This window comes from Mus pahari, chromosome 6 (assembly GCF_900095145.1).
Source record: "Mus pahari chromosome 6, PAHARI_EIJ_v1.1, whole genome shotgun sequence".
Lineage (NCBI taxonomy): Eukaryota > Metazoa > Chordata > Mammalia > Rodentia > Muridae > Mus > Mus pahari.
The window spans coordinates 84924459-84934976 of record NC_034595.1 but is presented as its reverse complement, the minus strand read 5'-3'; positions in this window follow the sequence as shown (position 1 = coordinate 84934976).

Here is a 10518-nt window from a genome sequence, read left to right as displayed (position 1 = left end):
TCTTCAGATTGATAATTCTGCCATGTTCGTTTCCTGAAAGTCAGGGTCGGCTTGTGAAAAGTTGTTAAACAACATCCTTAATGTGAAATGTCAACCCTCACTCTAAGCTACTTCCCTTTTTCAAAGCATTGAATGAAGACTCCATTGGGTTTTATAGTGGCTTTCTGATTTTGGTAGTCTATACAAGAAGGGAATTTGGAAGTTCTTGTATATTGTTGATTGTCTGCCCATGTCCTGCCTGAAATACTATGATTGTTTATGAAAAGTATCTTTAATAAAGCTGGTTACAGTTAGGCTTGGAATGCTGCCTCTGATCTTTTTCCCAACACTGGGGAACCTGGCTTCCAGGTCTTGTTTGGATCCATGGCTCCTGGATTTGGTCACATGGTGGTAAGTAGAGGTGGGTATACTTCCCAGAAGTGGGTGAGGGGAATGGTTCTTCGGGGATGTGTAAAGATTGACAGGCCAGGTTTGGTACAGACACCACAGACTGACTGGAGTGCTGTTGGCTTCTCTTGGCAATGTTCCTGTGGCGAGGTCAAGCCGACAGTTTACTTCTTAAAGTTTTGGGATGGGTTTTCTGTCTGAGACAGTGGGAACACTGTACTTACATATATTAACTAAATCTTAAAAAGAATGTTAGATCTGTACCTGTGTGACATTCACTCTTAACTATGGAAACAGTTCCGGAGAAGGGAGCCTGTGAGCTGTCAGTGTGGTTATAGTTAGCAGGTTGGTGTTTGAGCAAAACTTGAAGCTATAATTAGGTTCAGTACCATTCTTAAGATTGTAAATATCGTAGCCAGACGTGGTGGCGCACGCCTTTAGTCCCAGCACTCAGGAGGCAGAGGCAGGCAGATTTCTGAGTTTGAGGACAGCCTGGCCTACAGAGTGAGTTCCCAGGACAGCCAGGGCTATACAGAGAAACCCTGTCTCAAAACAAACAAAAAACAAAAAAGATTGTAAATATCGTTTAACCATGGACTGCATACAGACTCTGGGCCAGTTACCAAGTAGACTGCTGCCATGGCTGGTCATTTTCCTAGTTGCAGGTCACTGTTGCCAAATAATGGAATAAGTGTTGAGCTTCAACTTTGATCTCTATCCCCATAGGTTGGCCTGTTGAGCATCTGCTCTGTCAGCTCTGCTAAAGCGCAGGCATAGTCATATGCCACCTGGCTGTACTTTTTTTTTTAAACATGTATTAATTATATGTAAGCACACTACCTGTCTTCAGACACCCCAGAAGAGGGCATCAGATCTCATGGATAGTTGTGAACCATCATGTGGTTGCTGGGATTTGAACTTCCACAACCTTCAGAAGATCAGTCAGTGCTCTTAACCACTGAGCCATCTCTCCAGCCCCTGGCTGTACTTTCATACTGTATTATACTGTAGTCCCACTACACTTGGGAGGCTTAGTCAAGGGCAGGAGTTCAAGGTCACCCTAAACCACGCAAGTTGAAGACCAAATTTGGCAACATCAAAACCATTTTAGCACCGGAAACAGACCCTTCTGGGGCATTGATGCATGGCTTGGTGGTGACTTAGTGACACTTAAATAAGATCTATGTAGGTTTGGTTGCTAGTTCACACATGACCCGCTAACCCCTGGTATTTTTAACTGTAGTTCTGACCTGTGCACCAGGAACATACATGGTGCACAGACATGTAGACAAAAATTTTTAATAGTGAACTCTTAACAACTCAGAACCTGCTGTAACCAGTTTCAGCTCCCTGCTACCTGCTCCCCACCCATCCCCAGACAGTGTTTCTTTGCCACAGCCTGGCTGTCCTAGAATTCCTTCAGGAGACCAGGCTGTCCACAAACTCTCTCTGCCTGCCTCTGCTTCCAGAGTGCTGGAATAAAAGGCTTGCCACACTACCAACGCCCAGTCCCAGCTCTTAGGGAAGGACATTTAAATACCACGTTATTTATGGACATTGTCTGACTCTTCAGGAAATATACCAATATGCAGAGGCAGGATTTGAGGGTTTTTATCCTCAGCTGAGTTGCCAGGGATACCTAAGACTATCAGAAAATGCAGAGATGTATGGTTAACAACAGGAGCAAAATTACAGTAACAAAGTAGCAATGAAAATACTTTGGTTGTAGGTCAGCACAACATGAGCTGTATTAGAACCACTGACAGAATCACAAGACAAAAGGGACTATTGGTATATAGCTTTGCACCGCATAGCCTGTGGCCGCTGGACCTGGCCTCACCTGACTTGGTCCAAGTGATCTGTGTGTGGTATGCAGGTTTGTATAGTGATGACTAATTCCAGAATGCTTGGATCATTCTTTTCCCACCCTGAAAAGCCACATGCTCACTGGCAGTTAATACCCCACTCCCACTTCCCTAAGCCAAATCAGTGATATAAAGATTATTCAGAACATTTTTTTAAATGTAATTAGAGTCTGTTGCCTTTTGAAATGTAGCATTGTGTTCAAGGACATTCTGCATACAGAATTAATCCGTTGCTGCCCCTGAGGATGTTGCATGCCACATTACACCTACTCATGAATTACAGGACATTGGGGTTTCCACTTTGGCCTGTTCCAAGAGTTGTGCCAGCTGACTTCAATTGGGCATGGTCCCAGGAATGAAGTTTCTGCATTGCATGGTGACCCAACTTTCTGAAGACTGCCCAGGTTCTTAAAGCAGTGGCCCCATTTAATGTTTCCACTAGTGACCTGTGAAGGTTCCATGTCTTCGCATCCCCCTCAACGAGTGTCCATTTTTCTTCTAGGTATCCTAGTGAACTGCATTTATGGTTTGATGTGAATTTAGTGACTAGGATACTGGATATCTGGTAGTTTTATAAGCCATTTGTATATCTTTGCATGTATTTGTGTATATACATGTTGGGAACCAATCATGTAAAGATCAGAAGGTGGTATGTCTCCCTCAATCGCTCCATTTTACTTTTTGAGCTAGGGTTGCTCAAAAACTGAACCAAAAGCTTGCTGGTTGTCGAGCTCAGTGACCAGAGGAGCTGGTTAGTGAGCCCTGTCCACCTCCCATTAAGATTATAGGAACACCTGGCCTTATCCATTTGGTTGGCCCTAGAGAACCAAACTCGGTCCCCATTCTTGCATGGCAATAACTGGACTGATCCAGCACCCCTATGCAGCTTTTTTTTTGGGGGGGGGGGTTCGAGACAGGGTTTTTCTGTATAGCCCACTCTGTAGACCAGGCTGGCCTCAAACTCACAAATCTGCCTGCCTCTGCCTCCCGAGTGCTGGGATTAAAGGCATGCACCACTACTACCTGGCACTTGTTTTGTTTTTCAACACAGCATTTCTCTGTGTGTACCAGCCCTGGCTGTTCCAAACTTGCTTTGTAGACCAGGCTGGCCTCAAACTCACAGAGATCTCCCTGCCTCTGTCTCCAAGTGCTGGGATTAAACACAAGCACCAGCGCACCTGGCTCCGGTGTAGCTTTTTTAAACCCTTTGCCCAAATTTGTTTTTACCCTGGAGAGATGTAAGAGCTTTGTATTCTGAACTTTAAATCCTTAGATAATTTATAAGTATCTCATTCTATGGATTGTTTGCTTCTTGTCTTACTTTTTACAAGATGACTCTGAGAGATGCAAAAACCTTGGGAATAAAATTTTCAATTCCCTGGGAAGCACACTGGGCTCTCCGAAAGAGCCGCTGACAGTGGATCTTTAGTCAGTGACAGCCCTGACTTGGGAGGATAAGTCTGGAGCTGAGTCAGCCTAGGGGGGACATCTGGCTGGGGGCAATAACAAGGCCAGAAAAATAACGAACTGAGCTGGTTTCCAAAACTCTTCAAGGTCTCACCAATTATAATAGAACTAACAGCAGCCAATCAAACTTGAACTAATGTCATTGCTTTGTCCCCTACCAATCATATTAGAGGTTAAACCCTTTTGAAAAAGTCCCCCAGCCCTGCATAAAAGCGGGCCTACAAGGGGCCCAACGCCATTTTGATTAATGGTTGTTCCCTGTATGCTGCCAATTTCTGCAGAATAAATGCTCATTGCCTTTGCATATTATTTGATTCTGGGATTTTCAGCAATTCTTGGACCCTAAGAGCTCACTCTGTACCATAGGACTCACTTTATAGTCTATGCTTGTCCCAATTTGCAACAAGTTTGCCTCAGCCTGCCAACAGTGGGATTACAGCAGGAGGCACCACGTCTGCCCGGTGTGTTCGTTAGGTTTGGTGGTTTGAAACATGATAATCCATATAGTCCAATATGGCCTAGCGCTCTGAGCCATCCTGCCTTTTTCCAGAGTGCATCCTCTGGGAGTGTGCACCATACTCAGCTAGCTTGTTAGGAAGTGATGTCTCCCTGTGTAGTCAGGGTGCTCTCAAACTTCTGGTCCTTCTACCTCAGTCTCTCTGGCCCTGGTTACAAAGGTCAGCGACTGTACCCCGCTGAAAGTGTCCTTGGAAGAGCAAGTTGGATTGCTGGGGATGTGACTTGCATAGTGGTTGACTCTTGCCTGTTACATTTAAAGTTCTGGGTTCACTTTGGAAAACATTCTGGCAGTTCATCAGAAAATTGGAAATAGTCCTACTTAAACCCAGCTATACGACTGGGCATATACCCAAAAGATACTGCAATAGGACACATGCTCCACTATGTTTATAGCAGCCTAATTTATAATAGCCAGAAGCTGGAAACAACCCAGATGTCCCTCAATGGAAGAATGAATACATAAAACGTGGTACATTTACACAATGAAGTACTACTCAGCTATTAAAAACAATGGCTTCATGAAATTCGCAAGCAAATGGATGGAACTAGAAAATATCATTCTGAGTGAGGTAACCCAGACACAAAAGAACACACATGGTATGTACTCACTGATAAGTGGATATAAGCCCAAAAGCTCAGAATGCCAACCCATAGAAGTTAGTATGACCGCCGGGCGGTGGTGGCGCACGCCTTTGATCCCAGCACTTGGGAGGCAGAGGCAGGTGGATTTCTGAGTTCGAGGCCAGCCTGGTCTACAGAGTGAGTCCAGGACAGCCAGGGCTACACAGAGAAACCCTGTCTCGAAAAACCAAAAAAAAAAAAGTTAGTATGACCAAAGTGTGGATGCTTCAATCCTACATAAAAAAAATCCTACATAAAAAAATCCAGCAAAATAATCACAAGAGGTAAAGGGAGGGAGAGACCTCGGAGAGAGAGGAAGGGGTGGGATTGCAACCCCATAGGAAGAACAATATCAACTAACCGGACTCCTCAGAGCTCCCAGGAACTAAACCACCAACCAAAGAGTATACATGGAAGGACCCATGGCTCCAGCTGCATATGTAGCAGAGGATGGCCTTATCTGGCATCAGTGGAAGGGGAAGCCTTTGGTGCTGTGGAGGCTTGATGGTCCAGCATAGAGGGGATGCTAGAGCGGTGAGGTGGGAGTGGGTGAGTGAATGGAGGAGCACCCTCATAGAGGCAGGGGAGAGGGGATGGGATGGGTGGGGGGTTTACAGAGGAAAAACCAGGAAGGGGACAACATTTGACACGTAAATAAATAAAGTAGCCAATTTAAAAAGAAGTTCTGGGTTCCGTTCCCACATGGGAGGCAGAGGCAAATGTATCTCTATGAGGTCCATGCCTGCCGGAGTGCAGAGCTTGGACCCTGCCTCAAAGCAAAAACTTATTCTGGTGAGGATACAATCTATTTACGTTTGGTTGCTAATTACTTTCCTAATAAACAATGGCCTCATTTAGTCTCATGAAGGTTTTCCTAGGCATTACAAAACATTTGCATGGTTTTTAGCTCTTAAGTAGAGTCCTTTGGTCTGTGGTGTTTACATGTCGTGTGGTCCAGGAGTTCAAGCGGTCCCTCTATCCTCTCTTCTAGACTCGTTCCATTGCTCTTGGGGATACCTCATTACAATTCTCTTGGATTGCTTAGTTCTTGGGTGTCTCCCTGTGTTGTTATCCAGTGACACATTTTTACCTGTGACCTCACTTCCCCTGAGGCTGGTGTCTCACACTACCATCCGTGCAGGCGCCCAAATGCAAGGCCAAGCCAAATCCCAAACCAAGGCAATGGAACAAAGGCAGTGGGACTTCACAAACCATCTTCCTGCCCTCTTTTCATCGGGTAACAGAGTACCAGCAGCTATCACGCAATGCTACCCTACATTGCATTTCCACAGAGCACACGTGGACACATACAGACACACATGCACACACACAGGGACACACAAACACAGACACATACACGCACATACACACAAAACCGAAAAGCTACACTTCAACCCTGAGAGCCCCAGAGCCCTCCTTCTCACGAAAGCACATTTCCAGTGGATACACAGTGACTCACGGCATCTGACTCTGAGGGGAAAATTAGGTTTTCTTACAGAGATTACAAACAAGTAAAAAAGTGAAATAATGCAATATATTCCATCTGCAGTCCACCTGAAGCCACCTCCAAGATTGCCTAATTTTTCTGTCTGTTTATTTTTTGAGACAGAGTTTTTCTGTGTAGCCCTGGCTGTCCTGGAACAGACCAGGCTGGCCTTGAACTCAGAGATACACCTGCCTCTGCCTCCTGAGTGCTGGGACTAATGAATGTCCTGTGCCACCAGGACCCAGGTGAGTGAGGTGGTCTTATTTAATTAATGCCACTGTCCACTTTCTGTCTTCAAGCATAATTTGATAAGCTGTTTCACCTGTAAATATTTTGACATAAATCTTTAAACAATGTGGCTATTGTTAAAGAACTGTCGCCATACCATTATATCAAAAATTAATGTAGCCCCCCAGTGCTCAGGAAGCAGAGGAAGGTGGAACTCTTTGGGTTCAAAGGTCAGTGTTCCAGGACAGCCAGGATTAGAGTGAGACCTAGTCTCAAACTCAACAAAAGCCACCCACTAATTTTTTGTTTGTTTGGTTGGGTTTTTTTGGTTTTTTGTTTGTTTGTTTGTTTGTTTGTTTCGTTTCGTTTTTTTGAGACAGGGTTTCTCTCACTCACTCTGTAGACCAGGCTGGCCTCGAACTCAGAAATTCGCCTGCCTCTGCCTCCTGAGTGCTGGGATTCAAGGCGTGCGCCACCACTGCCTGGCCACTAATTTCTTAATAATGTTAAGTACCCACTCCCTTAAATTTTTAAATTAGTCTTTAATTTAAAAATATCCTTTTTATGAGACTGAAGAGATGGCTTAGTGGTTAAGAGCACTGTCTGCTCTTCCAAAGGACCTGGGTTCAATTCTCAGTACCCATGTGACAAGGCACAATTGTGGTAAATCTCCAACCCAAATAAGCTGTGCAAGAAAAACACAATTAATATGAATACAAGCTGCGCACCTAGATTGGGCAGATCAACCGCTGCACTACTCTATCCCCCAGCTATGAGATCCCTTGCTACTTGCGGTTTCTCCTGGCCACGTGCTTCTGCTCCATTTTCCTTCGACCTCCTCCTCATCCGTCTTCCTCTCTCTCCTTCCTCTTTCTCCCTCTCTCTCTAAAACTTTCAGCTCCACCTTTCCCTTCCACTGCCCAATCAACAGCTCTAGCCTTTATTTTACAAATTAAAATAGGTTCACAGGAAGTCACCTGAGTACATGAGTCACCCCTCCCCAAAGGCAGCCCCTCTTGCAGAAGCAGAATTAGCATCAGAATACAAACAGCACCTGGGCAATCTACAACACAAATGTCTGTAATGACCAAGATCTGACACCTGCACACTGGCATACGTGCAGACAAAACACCAATGTATATAAAATAAATAAATTATTTTTTAAAATACATTTTATGCCAGGCCTTAGTGGCACACATTGAGTCCCAGCACTTGGGAGGCAGAGGCAGGATAATCTCTGAGTTTAGGGCCAGCTTAGGCTACAAACAAGTTTCAGGACAGCCAGGGCTTCACAGAAAAACCCTGTCTTGGAATATATATATATATGTTCCAAAAATAAATAAAACCTTTTTAGTTCTGGTAATTGCATACTTCAATCCCTCTAACCTATTAGTTCAAGTCCAGCTCTTATTCCCCAGTGTTTAGATTGTTTGTTTCTTGAGACAGAATTTCTCTGTGTAGCCCTGGTTATCTTGAAACTCTGTACACCGGGCTGGCCTCAAACTTAGAGATCTGCCTGCCTCTGCTTCCTGAAGGCTGGGGTTAAAGGCGTGGGCCACCACAGCCTGCCACAGTGTGTGGTTTGCTGATCCTGTCCCTTGGTCCTCTGACACGCTCTCTGGATCTAAAGTATGAATGGATGCAGACTTTGTGACAAGAAAACTCCTACTGTGTGCTTTTATTACACCTGACTGTCTGCACTTTGCAGCATTGATGCGTAATGACTGAATCAGTCATGGGGTTGTTATGGTGATGTTTTGTTTTTTGTTTTTTGTTTTTTTGTTTTTGGGGTTGTTTTTTTTTTTNTNTGGTTTTTCGAGACAGGGTTTCTCTTTATAGCCCTGGCTGTCCTGGAACTCACTTTGTAGACCAGGCTGGCCTCGAACTCAGAGATCTGCCTGCCTCTGCCTCCCGAGTGCTGGGATTAAAGGCATGCGCCACCACGCCCAGCTGTTATGGTGATGTTTTAAGTGTCTCATGCACTTATATAATGTTTGAAACGTACAAGAAGAAATTTTTAGTCTGGAGATATAGTTCAGTTAGTAGAATACTTGCTTACCATGAAGGAGGCCCTGAGTTCAATTTCCAGCACCACATAAGCTAAGCATGGTGGCACACCCCTGTAATGACCGCACACAGGGAAGGGAGGCAGGAGGTTAGGAGTTCAAGTGAGTTTGCCAACCTGGACTACTGGGACTTGGCTAGGAAGAATCAGTAATAGTGAGGTGGCTCAGTGGGTAAAGCTGCTTACCACCAAGACTAACTGGAGCGCAATCCACAGAACCCACTTGTTGGAAAGAAAGGATAAACTTCTGTGAGTTGTCCAACATGGCCCCAGAAACATTCTATGGGCTTAAGATTTTCGTGTTGCGATTCCATTCAGTCCCCCACTAAAAGAAAGAAGGGTTGGCTTTCAGAGGTCCTACATCCTTAGACTACCCTCAGATTCACAGCAATCCCCCTGCCTCAGCATTCCAAGTGCTGGGATTACAGTGCACTCCCACATCTGGCTTGGAATCACCTATCTCTAGGTCAGGGGTTGGGGAACAAGCTGAACATGGTAACAGATGATAATTCCAGTAGGATGAGGCAGGAGAATCACTGTGAGTGAGACCATGTGAGATGTAGGGTGGAGAGAAGGTTATTACGGATGGAAAGCAGGAACTGAGGTCTAAGTCTTTAAGGCAAGATAGATGCTCAACTAGACTCTCAGTTCAAATTCAAGACCTCAGAGTTCTTAATTCTAATTCTCTGTGTGTGGCAAGCCGCCGCATTCCACCATTACAAGATGGCGCCCAACCCCAAAGGGGGAAGGGAGAAAAAACAGCTTGCTAGGCGCATGCGCCATGCTCTGCGATGAGCTGGCACAAAGATGCTAATGAGGTTTCGGAAGTAAGCACCAATCACAGGTAGACACGTTCCCCTTAGGGCTATATAAACCAGAGGGTTTTCGGGTTCGGGGTCCTTTTGCTTCAGCAAGCACCAAGAGAATAAAGAAGTGGAAGAAGCTCGCGTGTGGTAGTCCATCTATCCTGCAGGCAGGAGTGACAGGCGCGACATCTGTGTATGATTTTTCTCAACATTAAATACCATTTTCAGTCAGACTGTAACTTTGACCCTTGCCATTACTCCGCATTACCCAGTGTGTCCGTGTAAGAGACCATGCCAGGGGTTTCATGCAGTGTGGTTATTGCAAGGATTTCTTGTAAGGCTTGGAAGCAGTATGTGTTCCATGTGGATCTTGTGATGGCTCTTCTTGTTTGTTGTGGTGTTTTGTATGGGTTTGGGCCCTATAGATTCATATCTTGGAATGTTTGGCACGTTGGAAGAGACACCTTTACTCTGGGCCGCACCTTCTGCTAGCTGCACAAGTACCCTGTTACCATCCCTTAAGTCCTGTTTATACTTTCTCCAAACATCACATGTCCTCCCAGAGGTCTTGCCTCAGCCAAAACCAAGTGAGGCTGTATCACCTGAAATATCCAGAAACTTCCACTTCAGACACTGGAGCCTACTTCTTAGGGATTCCAATTACAGAGGACCGACAGAGACACTCAGGCTTGTGGACTGAGGGATGACTGGATTCTTGGACATTCACAGCTAAGCCACTGTTGGATTAGTTGGTGTGGCACCTCTACATCATTCCAATGAATTCCAAATATTAATTGATTGATAGGTAGATAGGTACATAGATAGATAGATAGATAGATAGATAGATAGATAGATAGATAGATAGATAGATAGATAAAGAGAGAGACAGAGATTTCATAAGTCTGACTCTAGAGAACCTGACAGAGAGAGAGAGAGAGAGAGAGAGAGAGAGATTCCATAAGTTCTGTGACTCTAGACAACCTGACTAATAAAGACCTGCTACCAGATAGACAGGGTTTCTCTGTATAGCCCTGGCTGTCCTGGAACTCACTTTGTAGACCAGGCTGGCCTCGA